Source organism: Staurois parvus, unplaced genomic scaffold, assembly GCF_062004578.1.
Source record: "Staurois parvus isolate SC_StPar_1 unplaced genomic scaffold, SC_StPar_1.0 ptg000227l, whole genome shotgun sequence".
Taxonomy (NCBI): domain Eukaryota; kingdom Metazoa; phylum Chordata; class Amphibia; order Anura; family Ranidae; genus Staurois; species Staurois parvus.
This window is the reverse complement of record NW_028318023.1, coordinates 5,075,206-5,091,629: the sequence shown is the minus strand read 5'-3', so window position 1 is coordinate 5,091,629 and position 16,424 is coordinate 5,075,206. Positions and strand designations below refer to the sequence as shown.

The 16,424-nt window shown below is 40.4% G+C and overlaps 1 long non-coding RNA gene across 1 annotated transcript; it reads left to right on the top strand.

Moving 5' to 3' along the window:
• Nucleotides 1–1,069: 1,069 nt before the first annotated feature.
• On the top strand, nucleotides 1,070–8,147 carry LOC149460521 (uncharacterized). Its single transcript, XR_016313058.1, has 2 exons — nucleotides 1,070–1,237; nucleotides 3,458–8,147. It is a non-coding gene; the product is annotated as an uncharacterized LOC149460521 (long non-coding RNA).
• Nucleotides 8,148–16,424: the final 8,277 nt, after the last annotated feature.

Genomic DNA, 16,424 nt, shown 5'->3' with positions numbered 1-16,424 from the left:
CGCTCCCCTCCCTCCTCTCGGGCGGCAGGGACTCAAATGCAATGATTGGCCAGTCTCGCTGCCACTCACATCCTGATAGCCAGTGATTGGCTGTCAGGATGTGTGTAGGCGGGGCAGCGTGACGAACGTGAGAGGGGCTAGGCTCCTCTCACAGTCCGCCCTGAAGACCGGAACGGCGCGGGAATACAGCGAGAGGAACGCGCGGAGCAAAGGTAAGTGAATTGACACAGGGGGGACTTGGGGACTTAATATGGGGGATGAATTAATATGGGGAATGAATTACTATATGGGGGTGAATTACTATATGGGGGATGTATTACTATGGGGGATGAATTACTATATGGGGGATGAATTATTATATGGGGGATGAATTACTATATGGGGGATGTATTACTATATGGGGGATGAATTACTATATGGGGGATGTATTACTATGGGGGATGAATTACTATATGGGGGATGAATTACTATGGGGGATGAATTACTATATGGGGGATGAATTACTATGGGGGATGAATTACTATAGGGGGATGAATTACTATGGGGGATGAATTACTATATGGGGGATGAATTACTATATGGGGAAGGAATTACTATAGGGGGGATGAATTACTATATGGGGGATGAATTACTATATGGGGAAGGAATTACTATAGGGGGGATGAATTACTATATGGGGGATGAATTACTATATGGGGAAGGAATTACTATAGGGGGGATGAATTACTATATGGGGGATGAATTACTATATGGGGGGATGAATTACTATGGGGGATGAATTACTATATGGGGGATGAATTACTATATGGGGGATGAATTACTATGAGGGATGAATTACTATGGGGGATGAATTACTATATGGGGGATGAATTACTATGGGGGATGAATTACTATGGGGGATGAATTACTATATGGGGGATGAATTACTATATGGGGAAGGAATTACTATAGGGGGGATGAATTACTATATGGGGGATGAATTACTATATGGGGGATGAATTACTATGGGAGATGAATTACTATATGGGGGATGAATTACTATGGGGGATGAATTTTCATACCGTTTGTTACAACATATCTTTGCGAGCAATCCTTTTCGAGGATGCTGGACATAAAGACGAAGAAAAGGAACAGACTTTGTTGCGAAAATGACATGAGAGTGGCACTTGCCAAGGTAATGCCGTGCATTTCTGAACTGGCCTCTGAAAGACAACAGCAGAAGTCACACTGATTTGCGGTAAATATTCATTATTTTGTTTTTGTGTGAAAATCATGTTTTAATGGTTTTGTTCTTTGTTCTTAATGGTTTTGTTCATTTTGTGCACCTATGTATAAATATATACCTATGTTTTGAATTTTAAAAATCATATTTTATTTTTCCAATTAAGAAGGGTTCGGTGAATGCGCATATGAAACTGGTGGGGTTCAGTACCTCCAAAAAGGTTAAGAACCACTGGTCTAGGGATATGTCTGCCACCCAGCAACCGCAAGTAGATCCTTAGTGATGGAGATAACAAACACCTGCATCAGACCCAGGACTTTAGTGCAGGACCCTCAACCAAATGTAGTCCTCCAACAATCTTCTCCTGGCCCTCAACCCAGCAGCTGCTGAGGCCTAGACTGCAGCTTCTTGTCTCTCTGGCTATCTCCCAGGGACTTCAGCAGCTGGAATCGTCCCTTGAGGGAAAAGAATGATCTGCTCAGGCCTCATGCACATGTATCACCTCTCCAGCCACCTTCTGGATGCCTCTTTCCAAAGATTGGCTGGGGTATGATAAATATTCAACTGATCATTTAAAACTCTCAGCCCTATGCTCTGGAAATTTTTTTCAGAGGCAGGTGGGAATAATCAAACTCTGAGCTCAGGAAACCCTGAACAGACCAAATCAATCAATCACTGCTCTAATCACTACAATGGATCTAAAAACTAAATATACCTAGCAACCTAACCAGAAGAGGCGCTTCAATGGTTATACAAAATCCTATAGCAACAATTTAGACATTGCTGGTATGCTTGTATGCCACTGTATATGATTCTTATCAGTGAGTTCTTCATTTTCAACTACATTGTAAATCATCAATGAGATTTTGAGGAGGACATTTTTAAAAAAATAAATGGTTAATTTGTTTTGCAACTAACCTAAAGTTCAACCTTAGCCAACTGTGCTACAGTTTGCAAAACTTTTATTGAAAGTTTGTTTGTTTGATCTCGTGGGTCAAAGTTTAATTTTTTTCTAAGAGCTTTTCTTCCAGGCTGTTTGTTGCCTGATCAATGACTACATAGAAAACCTAAAACTGTAAGTAATCAAGGATGTTAGGAGGGTTCATCCTGTGACAATTCACCAGATATTTTTTCCTCAACAACCATTTCTGAGGTAAATGGCTTTCAATTGCACCATTAACAGAATGTTGCAGAACAGTATTGATTGGCTTTGTGCAGATACTGTAGGTTGGATAATAAATCCCAGAGAGCATTGCAATTTGATGTTTGGCAATCTCCACAATTTGACATACCTGTAAAATATTTAATCCATGTGTTTGCAGACAGCTGGAAACTAGACCAGCAACATCAAAGATTTGCATAAACATGAAAGATGTCAGCAAGATTTGATGTTGTGTTTGAAATTTAAGCAGATCTTTGGCCTTGCTTACAGTTTTTTTGTCAAGACTAGGGGAGCCAGTGATGTATTCCAAGAGGTACAGTATAACAATATAGAATTTTTTTGATCAGTCTACAGAAGAACCAAAGATGGTACATAGTGCTCCTACCTTGCTTTATCATCTAGTATCATCAATTTTCTTAAGTCTAGAGAACTTTTCATGCCCTTGACCCTGAGAGCAGACCTGTTCAGTCCAAACAAAAGTGTTTAATGACTCAGAGAAACAGACAGCTGATCCTTTTAAGAGTCCAAGAATGATTTAACTGAAGTAGCACTCTGTGTGACTGTGTAATCTAAGAATGTGAGAAAAGCACCACCCGTATAAAGCATTGCAGGGCATTCTTTTGATATGGGCCTGTACTCCTTTATAGCTACTAAGTAGACCTGTGGTGGCACCATCAAATGAGCAGACAATAATGTTAACATTCAAGGAGAACTTTTTCAACTGCTCGTTAAGAATACCAAAGTCTCTTTCCAATTGTGCCACTATCCCACTACCATTATGCCAGGAGAAAATCCTCTCCTGCACCATTCCCTCTTTGACATATTGCAGAACCATGCTGCATCGTAGAGATGTGCATGACAAAACGTTTGTTTCATTTCAGTTCAGATTCATTCATTAAGTAAATCATTTCCTTTTGTCATATTCCTTATGTTAGAATTATTAATTTTTGGAGTTCATTTCATATAATCGGATTTGCTTCGTATATTCATTGTTCCAGATCAATTTGTATTTTTAGACGTTATTTAGGAAGATTGGCTATGTTTGTTTTAATGTGTTAATTTGTTTATTTCAGGAGATTACTTATGCATTCTGAGTCATCCCTGCTTGTCCAAACCAACAAAGAGCAATGGAATGATCTCATTGGATGATACTGACTGGAGTAACAAAAGTAACGAATGGAATGACATTAATTTTGGATTCATTCATTATGTTATGATTTATTGTAATGTTTCCATTTTATATGTAGTGCATTTTTTATAATAATGAAAAATGTTAATGCCAAAAGAATCTTCTGATTATCAAAGAAGCAAAGGCTACCGCACCACTCTCATCCAAATAAAATGAAAGAATATGAATCAATATGGATCATTTGGTATGTTGTTACAATATTTTGGATGCTTCAGACATTAACAAAAGGCCCAAACTGTTGCTTCATGTCATTTGAATGAAACAAATTAATTTGTTTTTTTTTAATAATTTATTTCAGATTCATTGAAATTCATTACTCAAATTTCAATTCATAATGAAACGAATTGCACACATCTGTTGTTTTGTTTTTTCACCGAATCATTCTGTGTACTGTCTATTTCCATCCTGACTTATTTTTGTTTCATTATGTTACACAAGATGGAGCTCAAGTTATTGACTAAAGTTTTACTTAACCTCCCTGGAGGTATTCCCGAGTGTAGCTCGGGGTAAAGTTTCAGCACCACAAGCGGTAACCCCGAGATACACTCGGGAATACACTGCAGCGTTCCTCCGGGATCCCTTCTGCACTTACCTTGTCCTGCGCTCCCGCGATGTCCTCCCTGCAGCGTCCCCGGCAATGTCATCTGGCCGATGCCGGCATCTGTCTTCCAGCTTCCGTTCCCTGTGACGTCAGGACGTATGGGGACGGAACAGCGGGAAATTGAAAAATTTCAAAAAGTGACATTCACTAAAATCACTAAAATTACATAGTAAAACATTACTGTATCAAACCATTTCACATACATTTTGTCCCCAGTGCTTTGTCCTGTGCCCTGCCTGCATTTTTACTGTTCTTTCTGCCTGGAAACTTGAGAATGTCCATGGTGTCCAAAAAGCGTCCCTTTATGTCAAAAGCAGTTTTAGTCCAGCTAGAGAACAGCAATAGTAGATTAAGAACCACTTGTAGAATTGAGTGATAATGATTCGTGGGGAAATTCATCAGAAACTGAAAACGATTTTGCGACTTTGCTCAGTGATGTATGAACTTGGCGCTATATTTCAAATTTCAGTGCTTTTGGCTTGATTATATTATTGAATTACATTTATTATTATTAAATTATTATTTTTTATGATTATTTATTATTTATACCCGGGATGTTTACTAGACTCTTGTTCGGACAGATTTCAGTGAGTTATTCTTAAAAATTACAGGCCTACAATAAAAAAAATACATATTTCCATGCAAAAAAATGTACCGGTTTGAGCACAGAAATACTGACATAATCAGACCGCTAGGGAGGTTAATAGTGTTAGCAGGCCACCTCTTCATGTCACTTACCTTCCTCAATCCTGTTCCACCAGGCTTCCTCTTTCCACTTTGCCAGTGTCCACCACTCAATGGATTCTCTGTTTTCCTATGTGCTCCTGCTTGTTCTTCCTATCCCTGACTGCTGCTGTTCTAGGATTAATCCCCTGTATACTGATGCCAGGATTTCTCTTTTGGATTAGCTTGTCTGCTGCCTGCCCTAACCCTTGGCATGTTTTCTGGATCTCTCATATTGCCATTGCCTGGTTCATACTTGCCAGTACTTTTGCTTTGCTTCAGTACCTGCTTTCATGGGTTAGTCTATGCACCTTGAGTAGGGGGAACCTGGGGGTAATGACCTGGCACCAGCACAGCTCTGATGAAAGCTAGCTGGTGCTTAGACCCTGTGCCCTAGGGAATCTCACACCACTTGCTCACTTTCAGTAGTCCCATGACACTTCCTCTACTATTGGGATGATGTGCTGTTCTTTTACTACTCCGGGCCCCAAATTCTTCTACATGCCTTTGGAGATTGACTTCATATTTTCTAAGATGTAAAACAAGCTAAAAAAAACATGATTACATGAAGAATGAGCAGTTTAATTCTTCCCTTTATAAGCAGGGCCTAGTTTGGCAATTTCCAGAATTATGTTAATTAGTCTCTTTCACAGTTTTTTCTTATTTTACAGGCTAACATTAATTAGAGTTTCAATATCACTTCTGTTTTCTGCATACATTTACATTTGCCAGTTGTTGTGCATGTCCATTGTTCCCTGATGCTTTTTCAATTGTCTAACCAGTAATTAAGTGACTTTGTCTGTTAAAACTAAAAGCCCTACAAGTTAAGCAATACAAATCTTGTTTTTCTATTTAAAAAAAATAAAGAGAGAATTGCACATGCACCAGTCACAAGGTGAAAAAAGACTTTATGCCCTAGCGCATTTGTTGCATCTGATAATGGCTGGATAGGGTGTTCTTTTATAAAGTGTAATTTAGTAGATAAAGGATCTGGTGCCACAAATGGCTTAATCTTGAATATAGAAGGCTTATCAGAAAATGTGGAAAATTATTCTGCAATTGCAGAAAGCTTACCTGAAGCAGATTCTGAACTTACAGAAGGCAAAAGGCATATGTGATCACAACATTAAAGATTCTGCATATGTGGAAAACTCATCTTGAGAAGAAACTACAGACTCTTCAGGTGTGGAAGGCCTACGTACATAAGCAAGACAGATTTTGCAGAAGCATTTCTTGAAGAAGGGTGACTGCACAGAATATAACAGTTTCTGCAGTTGTTGGAGACAGGTCTGAACATGAAGTACTAGGTTCTTTACATTCAGAATTGGTCACACTTTTTTGTCAACCTGTGTTTTCTGTAGTTTCCTCTAACCATGCTTGTTTGGTCACTTGCTCGCTGACAGACAAACCTGACAATGCAGATTCAGCAGAGTTCAAAATAGTAGAATGTTGTTGCAGGCAGGGGCGGACTGACAACTCATGGGGCCCCCGGGCAATAGGAGATCATGGGGCCCCTGTGTCCTTGCCCAAACTCAAAAAAGCCTATGAAAAAGGTACCAGGGGCATCTCATGGGGCCCCCTACTGACCCCGGGCCCTCGGGCAGTGCCTGAGTTTCCAAATGGTCAGTCTGCCCCTGGTTGCAGGTATTGTTAGCTAACCAGGAGCCATTTCTGTTCAAGCCCTTGCTTTTTCCTTGGTAGACTATAATCTTTTTTGTGAACCAGTTTTACTTTTTTCCTTTTGGTGCATCTCTTCACTTTTTCACCGGTGGATAACATTATTTTAGAAGACGTGAACATGACATAACATACTCTTAATTTAAATGCTTCTGCAAAATTGTAGTAGCAATTTTCTGTCGATTTTGGTACTTATCTCAAACTAGGCCTCAAAACGGTCAGGAATTTCCTCTGCATTATGTTTGGCTTGCCATCTGTTGACCTTGTGATTGAATTTGGGTTTAGAAGATCAGCCTTTGAGGAAAAAAAAATCATAGGCTTTAAGGTGTGACTAAATTTTGGGCTCAATTAAGGAAAATTCATCCTTCATCAAACAAAGACTGAACTTCTGAAGGACATCTCTGTGTTACATCTTGATTGGCAAATGTCATTAGGAATTAGTCACTGCTGGTAGAGGACATCACTATGTTAAATCTTGCTTGGTGTACGTTGCTTGGGGATGGCATCAGGAATGGTGAAAAGCAACTGGAGCATGTTACTGTGTTACATCTTGCTTTGTGCCTGTTAACTTGGGCATTGGACCAGGAATATGGCAGTGCAGCTGGAGGATATCACTGTGTTAGAACTTTCTTGGGGACCACTGAATTGGAGATGGCTTCAGGAATGGGGCAGTGCTGTTGGGCTGGTTGGATGACATAACATACACCATCACACATCACCAAAAATACATCAAACTTAAAGTGCATATGTGCAATATAACATCATCAAGAACATAAAGTACCAAATATTTTGCAAAAGTATCCAGTAACAACATCCAGTAAAAGTAACAAAATAATAATTAATTAATAAACATCTCAGTAAAGTGTCAGTGCTCAGTAAAGTGACCCATGCAAAAATCAAAATGTTCCTTATTTATATTATATCGGCCATCCACTGTTTATTCATGCTCCTGTGTACAATAAAGTGTCCCATGCAAAAAGTGAGAATGATCTTTACTTATATACTATCAGCCATCCAATGTTTGTTCATATTCTACCTTCAAGTGTGTATTCTAAAACCAGTTATGCCAAAATCAATCACCAGATTTTTTGCTGGCAAATGAATATAACCAGAAAAAAGTGCATGTGGGTGGTAGCCAAGAACAACAGCTTATCCAGGATCAGTGGCTCCCTCTCTGGAATCCTCACCACTGGTCATCCATCAACCACTCATGTCCAGTCAATAATTAGCAGTGTCACTACCGACACTAGTACAGTGCACTAGTACAGAGTCTTCAGATAAACTATTGAAAACTTTTAAATTTCTAGAAGAACACAATGTCTCCTCCATTCTCATTTTGATACACATATGCATGCAAGTTCTTTTATTGTGTTTGTTAAAGTCACATATATAGCTAGATCACATTTTAATATATTCAATGTGATTGGTAGGTAGCTGTTTGAAAGAAATGTGTTCATTGTAAATTTTGTAAGACACATGTATACAAGCATATTGTAATTTCAGTTTATGTGATTGTATTGCAGTTTTACCGAACTATTCACAGAAGTAAATTCAGTTTTGGAATGAAACACAACGCTGCTTCTGTCATTTTTGTTAGCTAGCTGTCGGCTGTTTGTAGGACAGCACAATAAAAAGGCATACATATACAGGCGAAGATAAGGGAGCTTCACATGTAAGAAGGCAGTTGTATATAGGCGAAGATAAAGGAGCTTCATTGGATAGTGAAAGAATCCACACGAAAACTATACTTGTAACTGTACTCCACTTTAATTCATATATCATGGATCCAAATCAGAGTGTGGATATTACGCATTAAACTTCAGAGATCAGGTCTCACATTACTGGTTCCACATATTCAGTGTGTTCCAGCAGATCATCAGTCAGGTCTGCAGGCCTCAGAGCAGGAGCAACGGTAGAGACAGCATGTGCAGTGGCCCCATACGATCAAAAAGAAGCTGACTTGATGAGGCAGAAAGCAGAGCTAGAAACTAGTATGCACGTGTTGCAAACTCAAAGGGCAGTAGCAGCAGCAGCAGAAGCCACGGTATATCATATTTTGGTTGGTTCAGAAGGGGATCTGCTCCAAGATCTTGATGAAATAGCAACTCATGATTCAGTACAAGGAAATCAGGAATATGTACAGAACCATGCTCCAGATCAAGTTATGACAGAGTATGCTTCTATCAAGCCTATCTCCAACACATTATCTCAGTTTCCTAACTTAACATACCAACAGCCATCTCCAGATATGCCTGTACTGTCCCTAGCTTTCCACATTAACTCTGAAGCTGTCCCAGCACCTAGGATATATGTTCAAGACAACAAAGACAATGTTAACCCTCAGCATCCATCACGTGACATCGGTTATCATGTATCCTCCTTCGGAAATGGCCTGTTCGTATCCTCAGGGACAACTGATGTAGCAAAGCAGCTAATTCAGTGAGAATTAGTGAGCATTGGGCTGCTAACATTTGATGATGATTATCACCCTGAGAACCATTGGGCATGGAAGACATCTTTCCAAGGCATCCTCCGAGATTTCAGTCTTACAGCTAGAGAGGAGCTGGATCTGCTAACAAAGTCACTCGGACCAGAGTCATCTTGACAGGCCAAGAGAAGCAGGTCTGTACATATTCATGGTTCAGCTGCTGGGGTTAAAATGGTATGGCAGAGATCAGAGGACTATTAAGCCCTGAAGCTATTGAGAACACTATTGAAGAAACTGGAAGACTTCCCTAAAATCTCTAACAAAAACACTGGTGACACGTTGTTGGAGGTCAATGCAACCAAGACCGAAGGCTGCTTACCAGGACTGGGATACCTGGACACAGCACATGGGCTTAAACCAACAATTGAAAAGCTTCCATACTGTCTGCAAGATAAATGGATTTCTCGAGACTCTAAATACAAGGAAGATCACCGTGTCTCCTTTCCACCATTCAGTTTCTTCACCAAGTTTATTGTCAACCCAGCAAAGATTAGAAATGACCCAAGCTTCATATTCTCGACTTGCAGTAACCAGGTGTCAGCAAACACAGAGAAGATAGGAGCAGAGCATGGCAACAGACCATCAGTGTCATAAAGACAGAGGTGTTAGCCACTGATACAGCTTTACATCTTACCAACTCTGAAAAGAAGTCCATGGACCCAGACAGTTCATGCTGAACCCATAAAAAGGTGTTGTGGATTTACAAGCCAGTATGTTGATGAAGGTAAAGTTTACCAGAAGGAAAATGCTATCTGCCTCAGATGTTGTGCATCCACCAAATACATTGCTAAAGACTGCAAGGTCAATATAAGATGCAGAGAGTGCAGTAGTGAGCAGCATACCTCGGCACTGCATCCAAGTCCAGCCCCTTACACAACAGAGACTTCGGTAACCAACAAAGAGCAAGGCAGGGAAAAAAGATGAACCTTCCCCATCAACTGATGTATCCAAGTGTACAGAGGTAAGAGCAGAAGGGACGAGGCCCAGATCATGTTCCAATATTGTTTAGTGACTGTATAGGTTTAGTGACCCCTCTGACAAACCTGACTGTTCTTTGAAAATGTATGCAGTGTTCTTTAATGTGTTTAACATTTGTGGTGAATAGTTTTTTACACACTAAAAACATGCTCAAGTACTATGGTAAAAACAGGGTGTAGGGCATTTAACTTCACTGTTCAGTCTGTGGATGAGAAAACACACATAAAACTTCCCACTCTCTTTGAATGTGACATGATGCCAGATGACAGGTCATAAATACCAGCCCCTGAGATTACACTGGATTTCCCTCATCTGAAATGTTTACCAGATAAGATCCCCGTAATAGCCCCTAATGCCCAAATGCTCCTCTTGCTAGGGAGAGACATTCTCAGGGTGCACAAGGCGCATACGCAGATCAACGAACCCCATAATGCTCCTTATGCACAATGTTTAGATTTAGGTTTGGTCATAGTTGGAGAAGTATACATAGATGGGGCTCACACACCAGCAAACATGAACTAATTTAAGACAGATGGGCACCCTTCTTTATTCAGCCCATGTACAAGCTATATGCGACTAAAAGAGACCTTTAATGCTTGTGAACTACAGCCATGCACTCCCACATTATGCCATTCAGGGACCACAGCTCCTAGCGTGGACAGTTTAGGTGACAACGTGTTCACTAGAACTCCAAATGATGAAAAACCTGCTATGTCTAATTAAGATCATATGTTCCCTGATGTAGTTGAAAAGGAGATGTTTGTGGACAAAGCAAACCACTAGATAGCACCCCTACCATTTAACTCACCACACCCTAGACTACCAAACAACAGGGAGCAAACACAGAAGAGACTCCTTGTTCTACAATGCTCCTTTGCAAGAAAACCTGAAATGAAAGAACATAAGCAAAAGATCTTTGACCATGACCAAGTAGAACCTGCCCCACAACTGAAACCGGGTGAAGAGGATTAGTACCTACCAGGGGCGGACTGATAACTCATGGGGCCCCCAGGCAATAGGGGATCATGGGGCCCCTGTGTCCTTGCCCAAACTCAAAAAAGCCTATGAAAAATGTACCAGGGGCATCTCATGGGGCCCCCTACTGACCCCGGGCCCTTGGGCAGTGCCCGAGTTTCCAAATGGTCAGTCCGCCCCTGGTACCTACCAATCTTTGGCATCTATCACCCTCAAAAACCAGAGCAGATCAGAATAGTTTTTGATTCTAGTGCTCAGTATTATGACATCCTATTGAATAACTTCTTAGCGGCCCTACTTTGAATAACAATACACTGCTAGGTGTCCTTATACTTTTCTGCAAACAGCAAGTTGTAGTTACTACTGATGTGCAGAAAATGTTTTACTGCTTCTTGGTTAGAGAAGATCACTGCAACTACCTGAGGTTCCTTTGGTTTCAAGATAATGACCTCAACAAAGAAATTACAGAGTTCACAATGAAAGTGCATGCCTTTGGAAATAGTCCTACACCTTTCATAGCCATTTATAGTCCAAGACAAATAGCTAAGCAGAAAGCGAGTATGAAGCAGATTTAAAACAGTTTATATTAAGAAATTTCCACATTGATGACGAACTTACATCTGTGCCTACTGAAGCTAACAAGTCAGTATCATGCATAGAGCTACAGAGGCATCGAATAGAAGCTCCTGAATGAAAGTGTTTCCTGCAGATGATAAAGCTAAAGAGTTAAAAGACTTTGTTCTAGGTGTCGATCCTCTGCCCCTTCAATGGAGTTTAAGAGTAAGTTGGAATCTCCAGATCAACAGTTTTACCTTTCAAGTGTCCAGAGACGTGAAGCCATACACATGGAAAGGTATCCTAGCCACAGTGAACAGTCTTTACGACCCTCTCGAGTTTGCAGCGCCAATCACTATGCAAGGCTAAACCTTAGTTAGAAAGCTCTCAATAGATCAATGTGACTGGGACTCCCCACTCTAACCAGAAAGAGAAACTCAATAGAGAGCATAGGCAGAAGACTTGATCTCAGTATTCCCAGACCCTATGTGCTAGTGTCGCTAACATCTACAGTGCGAAGAGAAGTGTGTGTCTTTTTTGATGCTCTTACTGTGGCGATAGCAGCTGTAGCATATCTTAAGATCATAGACAGTAGTGGTCAATGTCATGTAGGCTTTATTATGGGCAAATCTAAACGAGCTCCTAGACCAGCCCACACAGTGCCACGTTTAGAGTTATGAGCCATTTTGTCAGTTGAGCTAGCATAACTGATTCTTGCAGAAATTCACTTTGAGCCTAGTGCAGTTAAATATTACACTGACAGCAAAATTGTTTGCCCCAATAAAATATTCACAATATCTCCAGAAGATTTTATGTGTATATCTCAAACAGGGTAATTTGCAATAGAAAATCCACTGAGCCAGGGCAGTGGCATTATGTTACCACTAGTCATAACTCAGCAGAACCGAGCAAGACACCTGAAGGTATTTGACCTTATTGAACCAAATTCTGACAGTGAGTTCAGACCTGAAGAGACAGCCTTGGCAACTAAAGTGCATGAACACAGGCTCACACAGATTTCTCAGATTCTCAAGTTGGAAGTCTTTGGTGAGAGGTATAGCAACACCTATTCACATCAAAAAATCCTTCATCCATCAGATATTTTGCAAGCAGAAACAGTCATTATCAACAAGAGATGCTTTTAGAAGAGATAAAGTCTCTATTGAAGGAAGGAAAAATCACTAATCAAAGCTCAATCAAATGTTTGAATAATCGATAAAGATGGACTAATCAAAGTAGGAGGGCATCTGTATAATGCAGACATGGCAGAGAATGAGAAACACCCATTTGTAACTCCCGCCACCCTCTTAGTCAGACACAACCATGAGGAGGTAGCACAGGAAGATCGTCATTTTACCATAGGTGCACTACACTCAGCAGGCTTATGGCTCATCAGAGCTAAAAAACTAATTTGTAGTGCTGTCCACAAGTGTATCATCTGCCAGACGTTGAGAGGAAAGGTGAAGGAACAGAAAATGTCAACTCCCTCACTAGATAGATTTATTGTAGCCCTCCATTCTCATATGCAGGACTTGATGAATTTGGGCATTGGAATGTAACATCTTGTTATACCAGGACACACTCTGCAGACAGTAAATTATGGGCTGTGGTGTTCACTTGTTTAAATACTAGAGTGATTAATTTGGAAGTGCTTGAAACAATGTCATCTTCAATCTTTATTATTGCCTTGAGAAGATTCCTTTCCCTCCGTAGACCAGTCATGCAATTTCAATCTGACAAAGCAACAAATTTCATAGGAATTCCAAATAGACTCAGATGACCCTGAGATCCAGAATTACCTTCTAGGTCAGTGATGCACTTGGACCTTCAATGCCCCCCACTCATCTCACATTGGGAGGAGTGCGGGAAAGAATGATTGGCATAGGTAGATGTATTCTAGACTCAATGTTGATGCAAAACAAAAACACTTGATTGTTGCATGAAGTCCTTACTACATTGTTGGCTGAAGTTGCAGCCACAAAGAATGCTAGACCATCGGTTTCCATATCAACAGACCTCGAGAGGCCAGAAATTCTTACACCAGCAATGCCCTTGACTCAGAAAGCTTGTGCAGTATTGGGACCACCTGGTGAGTTCATCTTAAAAGATCTTTACAAGTGCCAGTGGAAGCAGATTCAGAACCTTGCTGATACCTTTTGGAAATGCTGGAAGCAAGAGTATTTGTCATCCCTCCAAACAAGAAAAAAGTGGAAATAGGAGAAACCAAATGTTCAGTTAGGAGACCTTGTTTTGTTGAAAGACCCTCAAGCAAATCACCATGTATGGCCAATGGGTCTCATTATGAAAGCCATTCCCAATCGTGATGGTAAAGTAGAGGTTGAAATCATAAGTCAGGGAACTGCTAAAGTATACCCCCGACCTGTCTCAGATTTAGTAGTCCTTTCCTGAATAAAGAAATACCAAGTTAAACGTTACAGTAATGCAAACATATATAGTAGTGATATCTTTTTTTTTTTTTTACCAGGAGTGTTCTATATATCATCATTGTGTTGAGTAGGGAGCCATCTATTGCACCATTTTCAATAAAGAACAGGAAGTGTCTCATGTTTTCTAAGAATAATGATTTCTCATAAACTGTTGCAGTCTTTTCAGCTTCTAGAAGAACACAAGTAAAGGTCTCCTCCATTCTTCCTTTGATACACGTATGTCTGTAAGTTCCTTCATTGTGTTGGTTAAACTCACATATATAGCTAGATCGCATTTCAGTATATTCAATGTGATTTGTAGATAGCTGTTTGTAAGAGATGTGTTTATTGTATGCATTTGTGAGAGACATGTTACACAGCTACATAGTTAGTCTGGCTGAAAAAGACAAAAGTCCATCCAGTTCAACCATTAAAAAAAAATTTATACTCCTATACCCACAGTTGATCCAGAGGAAGGCAAAAAAAACCCAGCAAAGCATGATCCAAGCATATTTTGATTTCAGCTTATGTGATTGTATTGCGGTTTTACAGAAATATTTACAGAAGTAAATTCAGTTTTGGAATGAAACACGATGCCGCTTCTGTTAGTTTTGTTAGCCAGCTGTCGGCTAACCGTTAGTAGGACAGCACACTCACTATCCACTGCCCTACTAAATGTCACCATCCTCTGCACTACTAACTGACACCATCCACTGCCCTACTAACTGACCTTATCCTCTTTCATACTAACTGACTTTGTCCTCTGCCCTACTGACTGACACCAGCCACTGCTCTGCTGACTGACACTGTCCACTGACCTAGTGACGTCATCCTCTGCCATACTGACCCCTATAATATATCCTACAATCTGCTGACTCCTGTACTCTGCCCTACCTATTACTGACCTCTATACACCGCCCTGCATTCAGGCCTGAAACTAGTTGAGCTAGTCAGCCTGCAGTACCAGATGTTCTGCCTTCATGATAGACTCTTGCGCCAGACTTGTGGGGGTGACCATTTACTTTCCAAATATAAAAACGTTGTGAATGAAAATGAATAAGTTGCTTGCTGAAGTTAACTTTTAATATATTCTTAGTTTATATTTTTCAGTAACAGTTTTATTATAATTTTTCTACGTTTTCCTTGTGTCATCCTTACTATTTAGTTGGGCCTTGCTAGTTAATCTCTTAAAGCGTTATTAAACTCATGACCCTGCATTCACTATATCTGGTCTTCCACAGTACATAGAACATGTAATTAGTTTAGTAAATATAAACTGCTAAATACCTTTTCTCATCAGCAGTATAGATCAGTCTTGTGACTTCTATCAGTGTCTATCCGAGCACTGGCTAAAGCTTGTAGGGAGAGTTTTCATTCTCCTCTGACTGTCCTATGAGGCTGCATAACCCCTGACCTTATGTCTGAACAGTGTTGATTGACCCTGTGCTGATCACATGTACCCTCCCATAAAATAAAAAAAATCTCTATAGCAATACACACCAAGCTGAGCATGTGCAGAGTGCATCCTAGGGCTCTGTACTATCAGCAGATGGTTTGGCGGCAGCATCAAGCAGCTTTTTTACACAGTGTGGAGGATTAACTCCTTAGGTTCCATAGTGAGTATAACAAGCATGCTTTACTGCATACACAGACTGATTTTACTGTTATGGGTTTAGTAACACTTAAAAAAAAAAAGGGCACTGAACCCCAGCACTCTTTATTATTAATATTATTATACAGGACTTATATAGTTCCGACCAGGGGTGGACTGACCATTTGGAAACTTGGGCACTGCCCGAGGGCCCGGGGTTAGTAAGGGGCCCCATGAGATGCCCCTGGTACCTTTTTCATAGGCTGTTTTGAGTTTGGGCAAGGACACAGGGGCCCCATGATCCCCTATTGCCCGGGGGCCCCATGAGTTGTCAGTCCGCCCCTGGTGCCGACATTTTGCTCAGTTTGCTCTTTAATTTCTCTTACGTTTTTCAAGTAGATCTCCACCTCTCAAAAGTTGCTACTTCTGAATTAGGATGAAACAATTCTGGAGCAACACAGATGGTCACACAATTCTTTTCTCTGACACTTTATGGGTGAGAGTCATTGCATCCTTTTAGGTGTGCTTCACATGATTTTAAAATGCCTGGGGAAAGAAACATACTGTTTACCTTTCACCTCCATTAAAAGGGTTTACAAAGTAGAATCTTTCCTTCAAGTCAAGTTAGCTGAACATGTGCTATAGGAGGAAGCCAAGCAGAGGAAACACTGTAGCTAATGCGCCTATTCCTGATGCAGCTGTAGAAACAGAACCTTATTTACCTCTAATTGTGCCTTTAGGTCACTCTGCACTCCCGCTAGCCAGATAAAATATTTGGCAGGAGTAGAGTGTCAGCAGAGAAAACATCCATTCTCTTTTTCCTAAACTGATCTCTGC